The sequence below is a fragment of the Ictidomys tridecemlineatus genome, chromosome 8 (genome assembly GCF_052094955.1).
Source record: "Ictidomys tridecemlineatus isolate mIctTri1 chromosome 8, mIctTri1.hap1, whole genome shotgun sequence".
Lineage (NCBI taxonomy): Eukaryota > Metazoa > Chordata > Mammalia > Rodentia > Sciuridae > Ictidomys > Ictidomys tridecemlineatus.
In genome coordinates this window covers 44,369,816-44,392,528 of record NC_135484.1, presented here as the reverse complement: position 1 = coordinate 44,392,528, position 22,713 = coordinate 44,369,816, and the positions used below count along the sequence as shown (strand labels likewise).

At 36.3% G+C, this 22,713-nt stretch overlaps 1 protein-coding gene across 1 annotated transcript in view; it reads left to right on the top strand.

Moving 5' to 3' along the window:
* Window positions 1-22,713, top strand: part of Slc35f1 (solute carrier family 35 member F1) — a 387,998-nt gene that overhangs the window by 231,025 nt on the left and 134,260 nt on the right. The gene's annotated exons all lie outside the window — the stretch shown is intronic.

Here is a 22,713-nt window from a genome sequence, read left to right as displayed (position 1 = left end):
TTCTCTAGAATCAGAATCAGGCCCCATTCAGATTTCCTAAATAATGCTAATCCTGAGATAGCTAAGAGCAATTCAGACAAATAAATGTTCTTTGGGAAAGTGACATAAGAAAGATATAAATAGTAAACACAAACAACTCTAGTAATAACACAGGGGAGAATAAAGAAGAGAAAGCTACCACGAATGGTCAGGCAAGTTGGTAAATTATTTTACACTAAAAATAATTAAAGTAATAAAACAAGTCTTCTAAGAATCAATGCAAGAAAAAAAATGTTTTTTTAAGAAACCATTGCAAGAAAAAAAAGAGCAGTTGAATTGAAAATCCTGAAGTATGTCCTCCCCCAAATAATAACCATTAACTATGAAATATGCATAGAAAAATAATCATTAATAGGTTTAAAAATAATTAAATACATTAGGACACATGTATAACTGTATACATCAGTTCTAATAGTGTTTCTGAAACTTTGGTAGAAACTATTTTTCAGTATTTAATTTCTACATTTATTTGGATTTTTATCTATAATAATATTGCTTAGTTATAATTTTTTGGCTAGTACTTGGTTTTATCTTAGAGGAAGAATAATAATGAACAAGCTGATACCGAATTAATTATGGATTTGTTTGAAGTATTAGAGAAGCTAATTTCACTTGCTTCTCAAAAATTAGTGCTTTCAGTGTTTGTTTTTTAAAAATTTACCATCAGTAGACATAATTAGCTTAAGAACAAAGTGTCAGCTAAAACCTCTGCTTAGCAAAGTTATAGACATTGAATCTCAGCTATTTCCTCAGCATGTTGGAAGCTAATAATTTTGAATGTTACAAATGCAATGTCTAACAGTTATTCCTGCTGTTTTGCAAGTGGTGCTTCAAATCAGGAAAGGGCTCCAGTAAGTAAGGATATGGGGGAGGCATATAATTAGCAATGCATGTCTGAGAGACTGTGGGAATGTGTAACTTGGCCATATCAAGATGAGAGGACTAAGAGCTAAGAGTTGAATGTTAAAATCACTTGATGCAAACTTGAATCAATATTAAAAGAATCTGCTAATTATTTAGCCCATTGCAAGGAGTATAATTTAGAAAAATAAGACTAAATGAAGAACAATTTTGCAATACTCTAATATTGAAAAAGGAAATTTCCATGAGAGTAGTGAACGCATCTTCTCTAATGATTTGAGAACTAAACAGTAGGGACTATCAGAGGTGGTGATGGTAGCTTTGGGTTCTCATCCATCTTACCTTTCAGGAGCCCAGAGACTTAACAAGAATCTGCTCCAGGGGGGAAAAAAATTAATCATTCTAAAAACCAGAAAGAATATATTCAGCAGTTACAGGTAGAAACCAGAAGACATTAGAAAACTAAATGTAGAAAAAAAAAACCCAAAGTTATGTTATCATAATCTACATAATGCGCTAGCCACACTGTATGGGTAATCCCTTTTTATTCTTTCAGTACGAGAAATAAGTATTATTATCCAAAATTTTACAAATGAGAAAGCCAAAGCTTTGATGGCACGGGATTCTGCTCAAGCATATGGTTTAGGAAGTAGTAGAGACACATCGTGGGCCTGGCTTGTGAAGCTGTGGGACTGCAGGGCCCATGCTGCCTCCCCATGTGAGGTTCAGGGGAGGACGCAGGAGAGATGAGAGATTTTTCTGAACAAAAATAGAGGTGAGTTAGTTCGTTCGTTTGTTTGTTTGCTGAATTTCAAAACCTTTGAACAAGAAACCAGCCCTGGGGTGTAAGATCTAGTGAGACACAGCAATGAAACCAGAGGGAAGTCATAGATCATATGAGGAAAGGGTTGGCTCAAATAGGAAGAGGGACAAATGGAAAGAGACCAAAGACTAGGAGCATCTAGGTGCCTGGAGGCTCTTTGGAAAGGAAGGCTGAAGAGGACCTAAGGAAATTCTGACTGAAATTCCTCAGGATGGAAATCAATTTATAAAATGCCCTCTCTGGAGATTTTTACTATTGCCTCATTATCACTAAATTTGCTGGTATGTCTTTATTTGTGTGTTTACTTGAAGTGTTTACTTGTTTTAAGCTTCATCTTTAGAGTTTTAATAGGCTGGCATTAAGCTAACATCTGGAAATCAACATAGTAATTACATTAATTTTGTCTAGGCTGATTCAGTGCTATGTTCTAGAGACATAACATCTTTTCATTCAGGCACCTCAAGATTTGGGAAGGAATGAAACACAGAGAAGAGGCCAGGAAGTCCTGTGTGTGTGAGAGAGGATCTCTCATAGCCAGTTTCTCCCCCTTTCCCAGTGTTGCTCAAGGGCTGAGAGTTAAGTCTGAGCAAGGTGCTGGTCTTTATAGCTTTCCAAGCACATACCAGCTTCTCTGCTGGGCCCCCATAACGGCTTGATAAGGCCCATAATAGCTAGAAGTTAGACTTATGAATATGTTTTTTTTTAAACAAATCTTCTATCATGTTAATCATACAGCTTCTAAAAATGTGTGATTATCACATTTGAACACAATGAAGTAATGCTGGAAGTTCTTCAAGAGCAGTAAGGATAATGTTACTATGAAAACCCTGCCACAGATTAACTTCAACATTAAGCTGAATTGTCCCCATCATTTTCGCTGGGGGCCAATGGTGAAATGACAGAGGCAACAGCTTCCAGTATGAGTTCTGGTATGAAGTTGAGTTTTGAACTTACTCTTGATTATTAATTAATTCCTACAGAAATTTGGGTATCATCCTTCTTTAAAAAAATTCTATTGAGTAAATTTTAAGTCTAGCCTTATTCATAATTGGAACTAGGGTTTCTTTCCGAAGGTTCTGAAATTTAAAAAAAAAAAAACTTACTATATATAATGAAGACCTTTAGTAATATAACTCTGTAGAAAGAACTATACTTCAAAAATGTAGTTCCACTGACAGTGTGTATAGTTTGAGAATTTTGGTAAAATTTAGATTACTTGTACTTTAATACCTTGATTGTAACCATACTGGGAAATTATTTGGGAAATGAAAATGTACCTTTAAAGAAATGTCAGAAATTCAAATAATTCATGCAGTGTATCCAAAATAGGGCTCAGGATTATGATTAGAAAAGTATAGTGAGGCTTCTAAAAACTCCTATGACAAAAATTTAAGTGTTTTTTAGAACTCACTTTCAGTAGTTCTTGAGTAAAAATATATAGTCAATAATTCAACTTCCTTTTCTTCTACTATCGTTTTTCTATATCTTTGTCTCTAATTTAAGGAGATAAAAGGCAGGAAGCCAAGGGTAAAAAGAAAACACTTTCTGGCCTTATTATCTTCCTCAAGTCATAGAGGCAGGGAGAAAAATGAATATTAGGAGTGAATAGAATCAGAAGTGTCTGCCACTTTTTAATATGCACACCCAGGAAATGAAATAAAATGTTGCCACCATTGAGCATCATTAGAGTACTAACGATCTCAACATTTCAGGTTCTATTAAGTTTTGCTTTTTCATTGAAAGGTATTTTTATAAGTTCTCCCAATTTTGAATACAAACAAACTGCCAGTTAAAAGCAATTTGACGAGCACTGCATGTATCTTGCTTTCCAGTAAATTCTTGAAACATAAACATTATTCAATCTATTTATTCAATCATTTATATATTTTTCTGTCAGTATAAAAATGAAATGAGTCTTTAATAGTACCAATAGAGCACTCATAAAAATATCACCATATAGAATCTCTTTTTTTTCCCCAAAGAAAGAATGCCGAAAAGTGAACTTCATGTGATGTCGCCCACTGCCCGCACAGGCAATAGAAATGTGGTTCCCCTCAGTGGAATGGGCTGGCTGAGAAAAGCTAAAAAGAAAAAAAAAAAAAAAAAGAATGTTGGAAAAACCACAGGACACAAAAAGTAGTTTCAAAAGTGGGGGCAGGATGAGCAAGCCAATCAGACAGATGGAGCTTCTATACTCTAGCAAAATGGAGCCCACGCTTGCTTTATTTATATCAGGGGACATCAAATACAGGGATGAGGTTTCAAGGGCAGAGTCTTGCTTCCTGGTATCTTGCAGTCAACAGGTTGATTGACATCTTGACAGGCCACACCCATCTCACGTGCTGTATGGGATCTCTGTGAGGGGGAAGTTCACCTGCATTAGGTGTTCAGTCCTTGTGGGGGTGCCATAAGAGGTTCCCAATGCCAGACTTATCCCCTCATTAGGCTGCTATGCACCACATAGTCCTCACACACAACCCACAGAAGGCTCCTAACGATGTGAGAAATGTTTTTGTTTTGAATATTACATTTTAGAAGGTAGGAACCCTAGAGGTCTAAGTTCCAATTTCAGTTCTAAGAGACTGGAGAAATGAGGTCAGTTGGGTATTGCAAGTATTCACTCTCTCCCAGAACCATCTACCCACCGTATTTCATTCTCCACCTGCAGCGCTCAAGTGGGGTAAAAGAAATAACAGATATATATGAACTTGACAGCTTTATCTACACGTGACAGCTGAATGCAACTCTTAACCAATGGTCTGGGCCTTAGCAATTAAAATAAATATTCATCTCATAACTTTTGCCAAAAGAAAAAAAATTCGGGGGGGAGGTGTTTTGTTTGTTTGGAGTTTTTGTAGAGTGGTTGGGATGACAGCTTGGGTAAGCACTGACCAGAAAGCAATTTTTGCCTCTTCCAACCCAGGACAGGAGGGTTCTTATTTTCTTTCTAGAAACTTCTTATAACTATAGACTAAATTCTCAATTACCAGCTTTGCAAGATTTAAAATATTGATGCAATTTTAAAAAATGGAACTTGATATGAAATAAAATAAGCCTCTCCAAGAGCAAAAACAGTCTGGAAGAGTAGGTATTTCCCAATGTCAGACCGTAGAGTCACCTAAAGATCTCCCTCCTCAGTTCTGAGAAAACTCTGAGCATCTTTTCCCCAGCCTTTGTTGATGTTTCAGTCATCTTTTTCATTGCTGTGACTAGAAGACCTGACAAGATCAGTTTCAGAGGAGGAAAAGTTTATTTGGAGGCTCGCCATTTCAGAGGTCTCAGTTCACACACAGCTGGGACTTCATATCTTGAGACTCAAGGTGTGGAAGAGGGAAGTGGTTCACATGATGATCAGAAAGCAGAGAGACTAAGCTCAGCTCATCAAATACATATCCCAAAGGCATGCCCCAGTGACCTGCCTCTTCCAGCCATATCCTACCTGCCTTTGGTTACCATTCAGTTAATCCCTACTAGGGGATTAATTCACTGATTAGGTTAAGGATCTCATAATCCAATAATTTCTCCTCTAAACTTTCTTACATGAATTTTTGGGGGACATCTCACATCCAAAGCAAAACAGTTGGAATTTTCTTTTCTTTTTTCTTTTTCTTTCTTTCTTTTTTTTTTTTTTTTTTTTTTTTTTGACTGTACTGGGAATTGAACCCATAGCCTGAAATTTTCTTTAATGTTTACCATAGACAATCAAAAACTTAGACTAGAATTGTGAAACAAAGCCAGAATCTAGGGTTTTCTCAGAGCAGAAGCCTGAACTTTGTGCTTATACAGCTCACTTCCTAATTCTCTGGATAATCTTGACTGAATCACTGAAAAGAAAGACTGTTAGTGGTTGATAGAATAAGAAAGCATTTGGCAAATGTAAATACAGAATTATAACTCCCTTGGGAGTTGTCGGGGAAATACTACTGTTACTTATCTGAGTCTGGTGAGATAATATTCATTGGAACCTCTTAAAAAGTCTCCCTTGTGGGAAATTACTTGGCAACCTTCCATACCTATTTCTTCTCAGGACACATTTATTTTTATTTCTTAAGTATGATTGGAGAGTTTCAGGCCCCACAGTATGGAAAGATTGTACCTCAGGGATTTTTCAGATGAATCCTGGTGGATGTTCTGTGGGAATTATGCTTGTGGGGAAGAACAGGTTTGGGACTAGAGTGTCAAGCATATTATACTGGGAAATTGGTAGAGAAAAATCACAAGAGAGTATCAGAATCCATATCTAACAAAGCTGTCTGTCAACATATATAACAACTGAGACTCTTGTATATTGTTGGTGGGAATACCAAATGGTAACACTTCTTTGGAAAATGGCTTAGCATTTGTTTGTCAAGTTAAACATACTCTTGCTATGTGATGCAACAGTTGCATTCTTCCAAGAGAGATGAAAACAACGTCCACACACAGAACTGGGTGGTAATGCTGGTAACGCCTACTACTACTTTATTCATAATTGCCTCAAACTGTAAACAACCCCAGTGACTATTAACTTGTGAAAAGATCAAGAAAAAGTGGCAAATTAACAAAATGAAGTACCACTCTCCAATAAAAAGTAATATGCTACTGACATATGCAATAATATGGACTGTTTTTGAAGCATTAAACTAAGTGCAAGGAGACTGATAATCAAAACTTACATGCAATGTAATTGCATACTGCACAGTTACATGATACTCTGGAAAAGGCAAAACCATAAGGGCAGAAAAATAGACCAGTAGTTGCCAGAGCCTAGGGGTGGTGAGAAGCTGCAATGGGGGCACCAAAGGAACTTTAGAAGCAATGTCAATGTTCTATATACATGACTATATACATTTGTCAAAAGTCTTAAACTATATACTTAAAGATGGTGGATTTTATCATGTCTGAATTATATTTAATTACATCTCCCCAAAGGGAAAAAAAGAGGAAATTAATGGGCTGTCTACTCTAACTTTGTGGTTAGCTTGATGGAATAAATACATTGTTGGGGCACAGCTTCTAGTATGTAGCTATTTTTTTCAGTCATTTCCATATATTAAGAAATGTCATTTGAAGTGTCTGCCTTCATTGTGGCACCTTTTTAGACTAGAAGAATGAGTATAGTTTTCTCCCCAAATGTATCTACTCCAAAGGACTTGCTAGTGTTACATGATTCATCAAGCTCATGATTCATCCAACAATGCAAAACACACACATTCCATATGCAGACAGTGCTTAAAGGGAAATCTGCACCAAATCAAACCTTCTATAGTCTGAATCAAACTTACTATCCAATAGTGTGTCCCATTTGTGCTAACGTATATGAATCTCAAATAGAGTGATGTTACTTAGTGTAACAAATGACTTTCAGATTGAAAGAAATTGATATGAATATGCAACACCATCTTCTCTTTTAATGAATCCTTATATAAACTCTCTCTCTCTCTCTCTCTCTCTCTCTCTCTCTCTCACACACACACACACACACACACACACACATGCTTTCTACATCAGACCCTCCATCATCTCCTATGCCAAATACTTCATTAATGAACACCTTCTGATTCCTTCATTTTCAAGAGTATATAAGCTGTGGGGAGGGGTTGTCTCCTGTATTATCTGGAGCCATGTTGACTGTTAATTCTGGAAATCTTTAAGCATTCATCTACCCATGCTGAGAGCTGGCATTGAGCAATACTCATTCCTGGCACGCAGCTCCCGTGTTCATGTGGGAGATTGAAGGGTGGTTACAAGATGATAACTGTATTGCCTGAAGCAGATAAGTCCCCTTCTGCCAAAATAGTGCTTTGTATGTAATTAGTGTAAAAATTCAGAGGAATAGAGTTTATCCTTCCAATCATCTTTCTCATTAAAAAAGAATCATAATGGAGGAACAAAGCCATCCCTGCAGTGAATTGAATTGCTTTCCCTAAGTTTTCATTAAATCAAAGACTCAGCAGTTAAGCATCTTGCAAGACACTATTGCAGTCTGCTGCATGAGATCTGCAGGAAAAAAAATGAAGCAAATGATTTTTTTTCTTCAAGTATTAGAACTGTATTACAATTATCTTTAGATCTGTGTTCTCTGCCTATGCATTTTGTGAATGTTTGGTTTCATAGATTTGGTTTCATGAGATTTTTGAGACTGGGAAGAGTGAAAGAAATCATTGATATAATTATTTTCCTAGTGCATTATTAATTCTACAATGCACAAGGCCAATATCCCTTCTTCCAGGGTATAGAATGGGGTCTTTCTGGCTGAAAAAGTCAAGCCGAGGGTCACAATAGGCATTCAGAATCTTTGCTCAGAAGCTAGAGCTACCCTCTGACTTTTACGTATAACTGCACTATATCATCCAACAAGGAGTAGGTAGCCAAGGAAAGAGCTGAGAGGACAATTCTCTAGATGAGTACTTGCCCCAGATGAGTATTTTTTTTCCTACTGCTTTGATTAGAGTTGTGAAATCCTAAGGCAAAATTCTTTCCCACTTTGTCTCTGCCTCTTGATTGTGCATGTATGTTTTTCCAATCTCTTCTGTTTCCCTCTTCACTCAGCCTTTTCTTCTCATGTAGTCTAAACTTATAGACAGATGTGGGGGTGAGGGAGATGAATGGGGAAGATAAACATACCATTCCTTTGACCTGGGGGCAGAATGTCATTACAAACCTAGACAAAGGAGAAAAAAAAAAAATCCAGATTCAGTTCGAGGTGTATCTGCAGATAACCACTCCAAATTACTATTATTCTTTACTCAAGAAAAGGGTTGGTGCACAAGGATGCCCATTAAAGTATTCTCTGACGTAAGCTTGAGCACCTTCTTTCCAGAGTGTTTTCTCTTTTACAACACACACAGAATGCATCTGTGAACTGTATCCAACTGAACACACACACAGAAAGTAAAGCAGATCCTCCAGAGCAGCTGGGAAAATCAATTTCCCATTTGGTCTGCTGAACAAGGCTCATGCCAGCTGGAAAAGTTGGGGGGGAAAGCCAGAACAGGATGACATTTCTGTTCCTGAAAATTTCCAATAAGGATTCAGTTCATGGGGCAAGGGACAACAGATATTTTGGAAGACCTCATCATTACAATGGCAGAACTCTTCAGATATATTCTAACAAGGAGTATGGAGTCACTATTTTATAATCAAAATTCAATTTCTATATCAGTGATTTGGAATAGTCCATGAGAAGTGCACCTCTCTTAAGGGCATTTTGTTAGATACCACTATGAGAAATCTATAAGCAAAGATCTAGCCTCACTGATGATCTACTCTAAAAACAAGAATAATGCTTGGGTGAGTTCTTTACAAGAACACTTGCTCCCATTTTTGGACAGTGTAAGAATATTCTATCGCAAAGTATAAAAATATGCTTAGGATGGAGAAAGAAAAAATAAATTAAAATAATTTAAACTGATGAACACCTGTAAAATTCCCTGTAGGGACACAAAGTACTGAGGGCTATAGAACCAGAGAAGTGGTCATGTGTCCTACAGCTGAGAAGAGGGAAGGCCAACTGTCATAGATCATGGGGCTGTTGCTTGGCCCTCATTAAGCAGGGGGAACATGCTACAGACAGATTGAATGGAATGCTGAGGCCTTACTAGGTTCAAACAGTAGCCTCTCCACCTACAAGCCCATTTCAACTTTTTTCTTAAGTGAATGTCATTTGCTGAGGTTGAAATTTCCAGCTGTGCAGTGTTAAACTCAGGACTATTATAGCACAGCTTTAAGTAAGCTATTGATTTAAAACTTTTGTTGGACTAAAAGAAACCAAGTTAGATCATTCAGAAGCAAGCAAAGAACTCAACATCTAAAAATAAAGTTAAGAGACTTGTTAGGTACTTCCCTTAACAAAGAAAATGTGTGGGCATAGCTTATGTAAGTGACATAAATGTAGATATCTCTGCACTTGTTAAAAATCATACGTTATTTACTACATGGAAACTTACTAGCTCTCAGCTCCTGATTTCTGTTGTTTTGACCTCAGATATGTTGAGTGATTTGGATACTTGAGAACACTCACTGATAAAAGTGATCCTGTACTGGCAGGGTCTCTTAACTGAGGGTGTCAAGCTGGTATACAAGTCAAGGATGCAACCTCTCCCTGGAGGCGTTTGTAGTTTTAATCCTGTCCATGATCACTTCCTATAGAACAGAAGGCTCCAACCTGAATACTTCTTCAAATTTATATAAATTTTAGTCCTGTACCTTCCTCAGTCATATGTTTCTTACTTCATGCATTCTCTTGTTCATTATTCATTTATTCAGCAAGTGCTTTCAGAATGCTTTCAACTGCCAGGCACTGTGCTACTAGATGTGAAAGATACCTGACGGAGTAAAGACGGTCTCCCTCCTCCTGCCCATGTCAAGCTTGCAGAAGAGGGAGAGTGACAAGTAGAGTCCCTGTGACTGATCCCAGGGGCCTCCCTTCCCCTTATCTCCACCAAACCTTTACTGCAAAAGCACTTACTCTCCTCTGTCATCCACTCCACCACTCTTCCCCATACACCTTGAGGCCTCCCTTTCCCAGTTATTCACAGCAGAAGGATTCCTTATGGACCATTAAAATCAACATATTGCTGTCCAGTGACCTCCCTTGGATAGCACACATTCCCTTTGTGCCAGGATCCTGTCTTTGCGTTAAGAATAACTTGCATCTGCTTCTCTAGTGTCTCCATCACCTACTCATCACCACTCGCTCCCTGAGAGAATACTATGCAGACATCACTCTCCTGCTTTCTTTAGAATTAGCTGTGGAGATTTCTTGACTTCTAGACTTCTATGAGCTAGACAAGTTGGCTCTTTTTAGGATTTGTAATGGCCTCCAAGACCCTCAAAGGACTCTCTTTCCTTACCAGTGTTTGTGTATACATACATACGTGTGTGTGTGTGTGTGTGTGTGTGTGTGTATGTATGTGTGTGTGGTCTACATCATCTTGTCTGATTCAAGTGACTCTGCTATGTAAAGGCAAGTACTCCTTTACTTTGGGGACTTTACTCTTTAAGGAGTCTTTGCCCTTTCCTTGTGATTTCCTTCAGCACTTGCTGGTGATTGAATCTTAGCTCCTGCCAAATTTCTAACAATCCCCATGAAATAGTAGAAACCATAATAATCTTATGTTATAAAGAGAAAAGTGACCAAGTGAAAAACACAGTGGGATTTTCAAGGTTCATTGGCTTTATCCCAGTACCTGACAGAGTAGAAAGACTTCCAATCACTCACTGGAACCATTAGCATCTGCTGAGGAGCAGGAAAGGAGAATAAATTACCATCCTCTGGCCTTCGACCAACCAGCTCATCTTATTTTCTTAGTATCCAGCATGCTTCACTCAGCTAATGGTCTTCACATCTTTCAGAGTATCAGGCTACCATTTTGTGGTATTGTAGAAGAGTTAATTAGTGATGCCTTTGATAGCAGGATCACAATAAGCACAATTTCCAGTAATACTAATTTTTTCTAGAAAGTAGCACAGATAATATCCATTCAAATGTAGCAGTGATTACAGTGCCTCTAAGAAGCCTTTGTATCATCCTTTTAATTTTACCAAAATCCCTGGTTTCACCTGAAAGCCAGAAAAGTGTATCTTTCTTTAACAAGGATACCTCCAACCACACTATCCTGTATATCTTTTCAACTTCCCATGTTAATATTTAACACAATCCACAAACTGACTCAGAAAACCACTTCATCTCTGAGATGGAAGTTTAACTTGCTTATAAAATATACAGTTGTTTTCACTTAAATTTCACAAGCATCTATTGAGCACAGTGTGTGCCCAATGCTGCATGGGTCCCTTAGAGGGACTTCTCTAGTCCCATCCACTCTACCCCTGTCCTAAGCTAAGCCACCATCACCTCTCACCTAGACCAGGGCTACCATATCCAAAATGCTCACTTATCTCTGATGCCTGTCATGACTTATCACAATAGCCCCTCTTTTAAATGTTTATTTTCTCCAAGTCCAAATACATTAGAAAACTAGGATTGGGTGATCATGTAAATCCTTCTTCATTTATGATTCTGATTGAAATCGGTATTTTAAAACAACAGCTGGGGAGGAACTGGTTAATAAAAAGTGATTATTTTCCATATCCATTGAAATCAACATGTACTTCTCTGTCATTCTATGAACAAAAATAGAGTCTTTTAACAAGGACTCAAAGAAACTCAAAATCAAGGTATTAAAATGTTGCTATTCCTGCTTTCTAATTAGCCTGTCTACTTGAGGAAAAGAGGCCAAAGATTTAATATGCTAATTTTTATTCTCTGAACAGGGTCTTTTCTCAAGTACAAGCCAAGTTACCTTGTATTTAAGAGTAGGAAACTCTGGTCCTAAAGTAAAAAAATAAATAAAGTTAGTATTCTAGGTGCTAACTTCATTACACATAACTTTGGTCGATATTACACTCTACATACAACCTAATCGCTAACCCCCATTTGTCTCTTAATGTAGAATTACCAATTAAAATTAGTTTGATTATGAGTTAAAATGAATTGAAAGACCTTAATAATGAAATTTCTGATTAAATATCTTTGTTGAATTGCTTCTAAAGCAGATGTCTACTTTATAGATCCTGCCAAATATAGGGAAGAAACCATGAAGAGCCTACAGCCTGAGATAATTTTGATGTGATAAAGTTATAACCATTTTTAAAATTTTATTTTTTAAACTACTCAAGTAACACCTCAGTATAAATATTGCTTATGTAAATATAAGCATTTTAAATACAGACATATATATAGTAAAAAAAATAAAAGTAAAAAAGAATGGTACTTCCCATCTGTGACATAAATCCCAATCTCCAAAGGAAATCTTTGTTAAAATGTTGTTACTCATCTTTCAGGACCTTTTTTTATGCATTTGCACTTATCTGCATAGTTATGTGTTTTTCAAGTAAGTGCTAGAAACTATACAAATTGTTCTATAGCATGCTTTTCCACTTACTAATTAATGGATCCTGGAAGAATTTCCATCTCAGTACAGGTACATTTATCTTATAGTTTTTTTCATTGCTACATTAGTATTGATTGATAAGGCCCAAATTAGTGGTGTTGCAAATTATTTCCAATTTTGAATTATCTCATCTATATTTTATAAGAAACATCCTTATAAAAGTTTCTGAATACACATGAGACTATCTTATAGTTTAGATTTCTAAAAATTGAAGTGCCAGGTAAAAGGTCATTCTCAATATTGATAAATATCACCATATTCTCCCCACCCACCCCCTAACACCGAGAAAGGCATTACCAATTTAAAAGTCTTCTAATAGTGTTTGAGAGCACCTGTTTCCCCATTTCTTTATCACCACTGGATATTATTAATTTGTTTTTCATTTCGAAAGGTAAAAAATACCTCATTGTAATAAATTTCATATCCTTAATTACTGGTGAAATGTGCATCCATTCATGTTTACTGGCAAAGTTAAATAACTTTCAAATTCTGAAATAAAAGTGTGCAGTGATAATGATCCCTCGCACAGTCTGTTCTTGGTGTAGGAGTGTGTCCCACTGGGCCCCTTTCCTTCTTTCTTTCATTCGGTTTCTTGTTTTCATTTACTCATGTATTAGTGCAAAGAAGGAAAAATGAATGAGTCCTTGATACCTTCTTCTGGAAGAATGCCACTGCCTGAGCACTGCATAATAATATTGGAATTTATGCCATCAGTAAACCTTTTATGGTAATGTAATTAGTAGGACTACTAATACCACCCGAGCCCAGCATTTTTTATTGCTATAAACACAGCTTGTGATCATATAAATGACATTAGTGATAATCCTATAGGGTGTCATGTAAACCAGAGCACTTGAGTGAGTTTAGGACCTAATGAGAATCTCTATTAATTTTTTTTCTTTCTTTTTTTTCTTAGAAAGCAGAGTATGAGAGAAGATCACTGGGTATTTTCCAACATTTGAATTTTGGATTCTAGGGGAACCTTACTGGTGTTAAATGGAAAGAATTAATTAGAGAGGGATAGAGGAATTTTAGCCAGTATCAGTTCAGGGTTATGACCCTCAGAAAAATGTATTCCTTTGTTTCTATGGCTCACTTACATAGGTTTTCTACATTCCTGTGCCACTTTTATTAATGTTTAATTTTTAAAATGGGATGAGTATATTATATATTCTTATCTCTTAAAAAAATATTGAACGTGGACTAGGGAAGTAACTCAGTGGTAGGGCATTTGCCTAGCACATATGAGGCACTGGGTTCTATCCTCAGCACTACATATAAATAAATTAAGGTATTGTATCCACCTACAGCTAAAAATATTTTTAAAAAAAATAATGAATGTGGCACAAAAGTAGCTTTCAGGCTGTGTAAATTGGCCTGATTTAGAAGAATATTGTCAGTATCGGGACATTATAATGACATTCAAGAATGGTCTCTAACTATGGTTCATGTTTCTTCCTTTAAGAGATCACCTTAATATCCCTGTGATTCAGATTGCCTAGCTCAATAAATGGGAATACCTATCAAAAACTACTTATTAACCTGTATTGTCGCTTTATGTGCTCAGAGATACAAATTTATAATTGATGGTTTTATTAAAATGTTAATCTCTTTGATGATATTAGAATGTGATTTGGGGAGATTGACAATTTACTGAGCAGTATCTCTGAATAAAACTAGTATACTACGAGTAAGATTTTCTGAAGCAACAGGTTGAAAAGTCTGTTGATTCAACTTGAATAATTATCAACAAGGAGAAGAGCACAATGAAATAAGAGAAATAATGCATTATGAATTTGTTTACTGTTACAACCACACTGTGAACTATTTCAAGTACCACCCAAAGAGGAAAGAGAAAGGAATTGAAGATACGCAACAGTTAGATCATTTTTAAATCTTTGGTTGATATTATAATTCTATATTTTACAAATGAAGAAACTAAGGTTCAGAGAGGTAAACTAACTTACCAAAAATTATATCTGGCTCTGTTTAGCATATAGCAAGTCACAAAAGATTCAATTCACAATAGCTAAACTATGGAACCAACCTAGATGCCCTTCAATAAAGGAATGGATAAAGAAAAATGTGACATATGTGTGTGTGTGTGTGTGTGTGTGTGTGTGTGTGTATTCATTCAATGGAATATTACTCAGCTTTAAAGAAGAATGAAATTATGGCATTTTCCAATAAATGGATGGAAATGGAGAATATCATTCAAACAAAATAAACCAGTCCCAAAAAACCAAAAGCTGAATGTTTTATCTGATATGCAGATGCTAATTCACAATAAGGCTGGCAGAAAGAGGGGAGGCACAAAGGAAGAATAGAGTTTCTTTAGATTAGGTAGAGGAAAGTGAAGGGAGGGTAAGGGATATGAGGATAGGAAGAATAATAGAATTAAATAGACATTATTACTTTATGACATATATGACTGCATGACTGATGTGATTCTACAACATGTACAACCAGAAAAATGAGAAATTATACACCACTTATGTACATCAAAGTTCATAAATGCATTCTACTGTCATGTATAACTAAAACAATTAAAAAAATTAAAATTTGTCCCTCTATTCTAACAACTAAAAGAAACCTGATAAACTATAAAATTATAGTTTCATTGAACTCATTTGTCATCTTTTCTGCTGCTGTGACCTAAAGACCTGACAAGAACAATTAGAGGAGGAAAAGTTTTTTGAGGGACTCATGGTTTCAGAGGTCTCAGTCCATAGACAACTGTCTCCATATTTGTGGTACGAAATTAGGCAGAACATCATGTCAGAAGTGTGTGGCAGAGGAAAACAGCTGGGAACTTGGCACCCAGGAAATAGAAAGAGAGCTCTGCTCAACAAGAACAAAATATAAACCCCAAAGGCATGCCCCTAAGTACCCACCTCCTCTAGCCACACCCTACCTGCCTCCAGTTACCAGTCAGTTAATTCCTACCAGAGGATTAATTCACTAATTGGGTTAAGGTATGCATAATCCAATCATTTCACCTCTAACCCTTCTTACATTATCCACACCTGAGATTTGGGGAGACACCTCACATTTAAACCATAACACCATCAGAAAACTAAGGAGTGTAGAAAACTTTAATGTGAAAAACAAGAAGAAAATTTCCATCAGAAGAGAAAAAAGTCTATAGCTCTTCTCATCTGTGGTAGATGAAAAGAGAATGAATCAATCTGAGGCATGTGGAGTCTCCCTCCCTGAGGGCTTGGCAGCCATCCTCTGAAGGTGTAGGGAATTATATAGGAAATCAGAGACATGAATTTGAGGCATTCTAGAATTTCAGCTGCCAAGGCAAGATTAGAGAATTGAGCTGAATTCTTCTGAGACATTTTAGGCAGAGGGAGACTTCCATAGGTTCAGAAAGCCCAAGAGAGTTCCCCAGCAACCCAAACAACAGTCAGCCAAGACCCATATTTAATGTTTCAGAAAGCTGGTAACAGCTATAAAGCACAAAGGGATCTCCAGAACTATAGCAGCACTCAGATTCCATACCTGAAGAAGAATAAGGGCTGCTGCTTCTCTCAAAATACTTGAAAGCAGTGGTAAACTAAGCCAAACTAAGGTCAAGGGAAGCTCAGTTTCACCAATCACGTTGACTCCGTCCTCAAAGACTGATACAAGAAAAAGAACAAGCCCATTTTTTTTTGAAGTGCATGTTATTTAGTTCTGTCTCTACTGTTCTTTTATTAAAAATGTCTCCAGGTATAAAAAAAATCTAGGTATGCAAAGAAGCAAGAAAACATTACAGTCAAGAGAGAAAGTAATCAATAGAAGTAGACCTAGAGATGTCATAGATGTTAGAATTATCAGAAAATCATCCGACTTTATAATAACTATGATAAAAATCTTAAGTTGTAGTAGAAAAGATTGACAATATTCATGAAGAAATGGAGAATTTCCCCAGAGACCAAGAAACTATATTAAGAGTATTCAAATTGGAAAGGTGGGCATAAAAAACACAGTAAGAAAAATGAAGACTGTAGGACTCAGTAGAGGAAAGAATCCAAACTTGAAGGTCAGTCAGAACAAAGTATCCCACCAAAACATAAAATGAAATGGAAGAGTGGAAAGAAAAATAGAATAGAATATTCAATATGTATGGAACAATAAGAAATGGTCCAACACATATGCAATTGGACTTCCACAAGAAAAGGAGAGAGACAATGGAACAGAATAAATATTTGAAGAGATAACAGAGAACTTCTAATTTATTCAAAGACATCACAGAGACCTGAGAAGCTCAGCAAATATCAAGCAGGAGAAATGCAAAGAAATCACACTTGTGTATTATAACATAGTCAACCTATTAAAAACCAAAAGAAAGAACACCTTGAAAGCATTAAAAGAAAATGATATATTACATAGAAAAAATACTTCTCATCAGAAGCAATAGAGATAGGAAGACAACATATTTTTAAAGGGCTGGGAAGGGGAAAAAACACTGTCATAATATAAATGTATAAGTATTTAAAGTATCCTTTAAGACATCTTCAGATATCTTTAAGATAAAGTGTTTTAGATTTATATTATGACTGTGATTTTTTTCTTCTAGCACTTTATCTTGAAGATATCTTAAGGGATACTTTAAATACTTATAGATTTATGACAGTGTTTTATTTTTCTCTAAGTGGTTTAAAAATGTTAATTGCCTTTCTGTGTCTACTTTTCTCATGAGAGAGAATTTTTTTTAAAAGAACAGTGATACACACCTGTAATCCCTAAAACTCAGGAGACTGAGGCAGGAAGATCACAAATTCAAACCCAGCCTCAACAACTTAATGAGACCCTGCCCCCTAATAAAAATAAAAGGACTGGGGATAACTCAAGGATTCAATCCTTAATTCCACCCCCCACCCCTGCCACCACCAGCCCTACCAGAATGTAGCCTGTAAGAGAGAAGGTAGGTAAAAGTCAGCTAGTAGGACATGGAGCCAAAATTTGAACCAACATTCTAAAAATAAGAAGAGTACTTGACATCATGTTCAGCCCTTCCTGAACCTCGTTGCATTTGTGGTATATTGGCACATGTCTTCTACAATGCTAGTCCTTAAAGTTTTTTTCTAGTACTGGGGATTGAACCCAGTACATTCTGCCACTGAGCTGTAACTCAAGCCATTTTTTTAAATTTTTCATCTATTCATTTCATTTCATTTTTCTTTTCTTTTTGTACTGAGAATTGAACCCAGGGCACTTAACCACTAAGCTATATCCCCAGCCTTTTTGATATTTTATTTAGAGATAGGATATTGCTGAGTTGCTTAAGGCCTCACTAAGTTGCTGAGACTAGCTTTGAACTCACAATCCTCCTACCTCAGCCTCCCGAGCTGCTGGGCTGGGATTACATGTGTGCACCACTGCACCTGACTCATTTTTAAACTTTTTTGAAACAAAATCTAACTAAGTAGCCCCAGCTGGCCTTGAATTTATTTCTGCTGCAATCTCCTGAGTTGCTGGGATCACAAATTTGACACACAACACCCAACTGCATATATGATTTTATCTTTCCCCAAAAAACACTATTTTTTTCCCTGTGAATTGTGTTGGGTGATTTGCTTGTTTATTTTTGTAGCTAGAGATTGAACCCAGGGCTTTGTGTCTCCTGGGCAACTATTCTACCTCTGATCTAGATCCCCAGTCCCACCTGCTTCTTTTTTTATTTTACTTTGAGACAGTTGTCCAGGCTGCACTCCAATTTGCCATCTTCCTACCTCAACCTCCTGAGTAGCTGTCACTGCAGGCATGTGACACTGCATCCAGCTAAATGTTTAATTTACAATTCATTTTTACTATAAAATAATGGCCTTATTTAAAAATTAAATGATTAAAGAAGTATAGAGAATGAAGCAAAGGCACCATTTCTCACTTCCTACAGATTTGAATTGGCAAATTAGAAACGAGAGGAAAGATCCACTTTCCTTGACCTCATTTCTCTGACGAGGGATGTGAAAAGTCATAGTGAGATTACTCTTCATTCCTTCTCTGTTAAGGAAAAATCCTAACTGGCAATCACAATAAGAAATTCAATTTTTAAATATGAAGATTTAGCATTTCTATTTCTTTCTAACTCAGGGAAAAGCATCAGAAAGAGTAAAATATGCTAATTAACATATCACAGTGGTGCTAGGATAATTAATTGGTTTATAAAAGAAGGCAAAAAGTTTTATGTGGTTTCCTGATACTAAGTTTCATTTGGTATCTGATGTTCTATAAACATCATGTCATGTCTCAGGTGTTTTCAATCTTAGTTACATTAGCCAGCCTGATTGATCATCACAACCACCATCATAAGAGGCACACATGTGCATATTGACTACAAATATTGTCAGTAGTTTTAAGAATTAAAATTTTCAGTGTGTATTTATAGCAGCATCTTGAGGCAGCAGGTGGCAAGTTATACCTGAAAGGTCAGGAGAGGGGCCTTATTTTGATCAAGCATTTCAGAAGCTCTGTTTGAGAAACTATCTGTTGTCACTATATCATCCCAGTTTGCTAATATAATTTCAGACAGAACCAGAGGTGGGAGATAATTTTCTTGCTTATACTGTGACTGATTCAAGAGTGAAAAAAAAAAATGCTGTAGGTGGGCGGACTTGTGAAGACTTTAAGAGTTACCTACTCCAACTGTTTAATCTCCATTTCTACAATACCCAGGCTCAAATCTCAGAGTAACCTTAAGTATTTTGAACTCACATATTCCAAAGAGATGCATCTCATCTTTCAGTAGCTCTGACCATTAAATTTCTTCCTTGTACGTCTTTCCTGGTAGCTGATGTTCAACATCCTAAGTCTATTTCTATGGGATCCTGAAATATTAAATTACTTTTTTACAAGATGGGCACTGAAATATTTGAAGATAAACTTCATGCACACTTTTAAAAAAAAAAATCTCCAGTCCTTCAGAAGTCATCTACTTTCGATTATATTGCTGTCCTCTCCATGTTTTCCATCTAGTCAAAGCCTTTAAGAGAGAAGCTCCTGCTTCTCTGTTACAGTCAGAGATTAGGAGTGGGAGGAGACTAATCACTTCCCTCTTTGCTCTTTCTAATGTTACATTCTTATTTATACAATTTAAACTTTCACTTGCTTTTTTTTTTTCAGGCACAATTCATTGCACCTAAACAATCCCAAATGAAAAACTGATTGATTTTCTTACATATTCCTTTCTCCTCATTGTAGGAAAGCATTTTCCCAAGCAGCTAATTCTATATCCATTAGCTTGTTAAAAGTTACTTTTTCTGATCCCTGATCAGAATTCCTTCCATGATTTTATAAACTCACTTTTTTCTAGTAATTTTTTGCATGCCTCAAAGTCACCTTAAGTCACCCAAAATCACCAAAACCTTTCCATCTTTAAGGACACTGCACATTTTTTTAAAGCTTTCTCGATGGGTCCTATTTACTATGCCTCTCAGAGCTTTCCTTGCATACCTCCAGACTCTCTTTGATCTCTTCACACACTCTAAAAATGTGAGACTCTAAATTAGATGCTGTTAAATATATTATAACTGACAGAACTTCGCCTTTTCTGAGCAAGTCTCCCTATCCTTTTGCTATCTTAGGCAATTTTTATTTTGAATTTCTTCTACTAAATCAAAACTTACTTGAATTGTCAAGAAAGTAAAGGTCACAATCCTATTCATTTACCCTACAGTTGAGGAATTCCCTTTCTGCTCCATGGAATAGTTCTTGTGTTTCATCACAAAAATATTTAGAATTAAAAGGATGGCTTGAAGTTCTTTAAGAATTTCCTGTGGCAAGGTGTGGTGGCATATGCCTGTAATCCCAGATACTGAGGAGGCTAAGGTAGGAGGATCACAAAACCCCATCTCAAAGAAAATTTTTAAAAATGGAAAGAATTTCAAGTATAGGAGAGAATGTATCAAAACCTTGAACAGGGGTTCTATTTTGGTCCAGTCTCTTATTTTCCCCTAAACTCTTATCACTGATCTGTGACAGATGGTTACAACTTGCAGAAATTAATTAGTCTTTTTTAATAGCTAATATTCATAATTTAAGCAGAATCTTCCTCAATCTAATTCCATTATTCTAGGTAGTGATTATTTTTTTTAATTTTTTAGTTTGTCACTAGAGATTTCAAGTCCTTTTGGACTCTACTATTAACTCTGAAAATGATGTCTGCCGACATAGAATTTTTTGTCCTTGCCTTAGTGTGAGGGAACCACCATTATATAGTTTGCACTGATCTTTGGAAAGAAGGAAATGTCTAGATAAGGTGCTGCCTATAAATACATTTGACTTTCCTCTTTGCTTCTTTGCTTCCTGTCTCACACATTAATAAACATCCTTTTGGTGAAGTAGATGATGAATTATCTCATGCTCACTTTTGTGAGGTTAAATGTTCTCCTATTACAGCAACTTTCCCAATCTTGCTACTCAAGTATCCCCCAAACAGGAAAGCACAGCTAGATTCCCACCACTATTCCCTATTCCTTTGGTTTGGACTCCTAGGATGTCTACATCCCTAAATATGGACACAACCTGGGGCTTGGTGATTTGCATTTTTGACCATTCCCTGAAAGATGCCAACTCTTCTGCCTCCCTTACCTTCCTTTTCTCCACCTAGAATGTAGTTCTTACTTCCTCCTCCATACCTTTCTTGTTAACGAGTGCCTTGTTTGTAGGGCACAGCTATTTGCTCATGTGTGTGGGAAGACCTTGTGTTCCTACAGCTGCTTTTTAAACAGTTTTTATATGCTTTTATTTTTGTATTCAATTCAGCTGACCACCCTATTTATAAAAAAAAAATTTTGGTAAATGATATTGTTAACATTAAAAGTGAATTTTAGCATATTTAATCTTTTTTTCCACGTTTTATTGGTATATTTGTACATAATGATGGGATTTGTTCTTACGTATTCATATATGAACACAATATAATAATATAATTTGGCTAATATCACATCCCAGCATTTCCCACTCCCCCAACCCTTGGTCCCTTTCCTCTAGTGATCTCCCTTTGATTTTCATGAAATCTGCCCCAATCTTTCTTTTCCTTTTTTTTTTCTCTCTAACTTCAGCATATAAGAGAAAATATATGACCTATTTTATCTTTCTAATGAGAACTACTACTTATTATTTGCTTTTAAGGGTGTGGAAATCACAAAGTAGGTTAAAAAGAATTATGTGAATAAAACCTAGGCCCCTTTTTTATTCCACTGAACCTTGAGTATGGAGAACACTCCCTTCACTGAGCCTCAGGGAAGACCCTGCTCCTAACCACAGTCAACTAAAGAAGATTGACAGCATCTATAAAGAAACCCAGACAGTCTCAGGACAGATGTAAGATTTATCCCAAAGATAACTCGCTTATCTTTTTTTCAGGATATTTTAGTACCTCTGAGAGTAGATTTGTCCACTAAAAACCCAGGTCTGTGACTGACATGCAATCAGATTTACCCAGGGAGGTTTTGCTACTCAGTCTCTGGAAACGAACTTAGATAATAGCAAAATGATTTTCAATATTCTCTTTAAGGGTATTTTTTGTGGGGAGTCCCAATAAAAAGTCTATGTCCACATTTTTTAAAATTAATGAAGACTTTTCAATGCAGATGACATATAACTAAATTTATTTGTCTGTTTTCTTGATAAAGATTAATTAATTCTCTGAGTTAAATCTGGGGACTAAGCAAAAGCTAACTGGAGCCATGGTTGCCTAAGGAGATTTGGGGACAGAAGCTTGGCTATGTTTATCTTCTATATTTGTCACAGTTTTCCAGAGAAACAGAACCAATAAGAGATTATAAATGTAGAAGGAGGAATTGGCTCACATGATTATGGAGGCTGAGAAGTCCCATGATATGCCATCTGCAAACTGGATAACTAGAAAATTTAGTGATATAATTCAGTCTAGATCTAAAAGCCTGAGAACAAGAAAAAGAGGAGTTCTTGATATAAGTGACAGATTCCAAAGACCTGAAAACTAGGAGGCCCAATGTTCAAGGGTGGGAAAAGATGGATGCCCTAGTTCTAGAAGAGAGAAAAAGTGAACTCACCCTTCATGTACCTTTTTGTTCTATCTGG